This window comes from Panicum virgatum, chromosome 5N (assembly GCF_016808335.1).
Source record: "Panicum virgatum strain AP13 chromosome 5N, P.virgatum_v5, whole genome shotgun sequence".
Taxonomy (NCBI): Eukaryota; Viridiplantae; Streptophyta; class Magnoliopsida; order Poales; family Poaceae; genus Panicum; species Panicum virgatum.
This window is the reverse complement of record NC_053149.1, coordinates 47,366,881-47,369,070: the sequence shown is the minus strand read 5'-3', so window position 1 is coordinate 47,369,070 and position 2,190 is coordinate 47,366,881.

The window sequence follows — 2,190 nt, the reverse complement described above, 5'->3', positions numbered from 1 at the left end:
TAGAAGGATGGATAGGGTCACTTGCCTTTCTCCAACAAAAAGCTACTCTTACTGCTCTTCATCTTTTGCTCACTTGGAACTCTTGATCTTCAATCTTCGAACGACGATCCTTCTATTCGGAGCAATCATGGGCAAACATACAAAGCAAACAACAAGATACATCTAAGAACAATACACCAAACAAGATAAAAGCTTTAAAAGAACACACTAAAGGATAGGGCTCGCTGCTACGGTTACGAGAGCGCAAGAAATGCGAAAAACAGAACTAAAACGGCGATTCTATAGACTAAACAGTGCTTCTGGGATCTAGTCGCGATTAACAAAAGGGGTAAGAACTAACAGAAAATATTCGTAAGACACAACAAAGTGTGCTCATAGAGGATAAAAAAGGTTATAAAGCTATTGTACACGTCACAAGGATCACGTGAGCGCAAGAATCGCTGAAAACGGAGTAGAAACGTGAAAGATATGGCTAAAACAAGGTTCTAAGGACTTGTTTGCGATAGATTTAAACTTCTAGGGGCTAGTTCTAAAGAAACCAGGGACTAAAACAAAATTAAAGTTTAACTACAGGGGCTAGTTTGCAAAACTACGCACTAAGGATGGCGGGTCCTATTTTGAAAAAACTCAGGGTTCTTTCTGCAAATAAAAGGACTTAAACAGAATTATTTTTCAATAGAGCAGGCTGGCGGGTTGATTATGAATAAACTGAGGGTCTCTTTTGTAAAAATGGCTTGGTTGACTGGTATAATCTTGGTTTGACTTGGATTGAAACTAATCTGGGCCACTGGATCGGGATCGGACGGCTGGGACGAGGCGGGCGGCGCTAGCGGCGGCACAGAGTGGCCGGCGGTGAGGTTGGCGGCGGAGGTTCGCCGGAGCAGGCCGGGATCAGCCGTCTGGGGCTCGGTTCAGCTCGGGACCAGGTCAAGGAGCATGAGCGCGGCACGCCAAAGCCAACTAGGGCTTCCGTGCGGGGCCTAGGCGAGCGGGGAGCGAGCGCGGCGGCGCATGGCCGAGGGGCGGCGCCGGCGAGCACGCCCGGCCGAAACAGAGCAAGAGGGAGGGGGAAGATGGGTCAGTGAGTTCCTCTACCTCGACGCGAAGCTCCGGGATGGCTCGAACTCGGTGAAGGAACGACAAAGCGACGGTACAACGGCGGCTCCGAGCTCCAAAGCCAACAATGGCGGCGGCGCGCGGGAACTAGGGTTCTGTGGGGGCGAAGGTGGCGGCTTCGGCTTGGTAGGGTTCAAGGGGATGCGGGCGCCTTTTATAGGCCGGGAGAAGGGGTCTTGGCGTGCGGGCCACGCCGAGGCGGCGTGCTCCTCCCGGACTCGGGGAGAGTCCCGGTCCGTCCCGAGCTCGAGGATGACGGGCGGGATCCCATGTCGGTGAGAGAGGGAGGGAAGGGAAGAGAGGTGGCGGGTTGGGCCGGTCGAAAAGAAGTGGGCCGGCTAATGGTTTCCTGGGCCGCAGGAAGAAAAAGAAAAAGAGAAGAGGGATTGGGCCGGGCTGAAAACGAGTTAGGGAAACGGAAAAGGTTTGGCATTTTCTTGAGAAGAAACAAACACATTCAATTAAAATTCGAATTCAAGGAATTCAAATACAAATTGAAACCCAAACAAATAGACAATGCACTGCAGCATGAACGCAACACAAACAAAAAGACCCTATTTAATTTGGAAAAACAACCAATATTTATTTTCTTGTACTAAATTCCCTGTAAAGAAAAAGTAAATATTGAGAAAATTTTAAAACTATGTGAAAATTGTTTATTTATTTTTTATTTTAATCACATCCTGAAATCCAAAAATTTCAGGGTGTGACAGAACTACCCTTCTTAAAAGGAATCTCGTCCCGAGATTCACAAGGCTAGCAAAAGATAGAGGTTAAGGTGGGTAGCTTACAACACATATTAACTTTCTTCTCGGTCATTTCCTCTTACACTACCTCTGCAGACATGCTTCTTTATTCTCCGCAACTCACATCAACACTTAATGGATACTCAGTCTAACTCCTACTTTAATCATCCATTCCTTCATTGGCTTTGTTGGCCCTTCTCTTGGCTTGCTTTACCAATTTGTTTCTTGGGCTGCTTGCTTCTTTTAGACTGATTTTTTTTTGTTTTTTGAAAGAGATATTCCGATCCTTGAGGTTTATAGTCTGAGTACTATCTTTATCTTGGGCGAC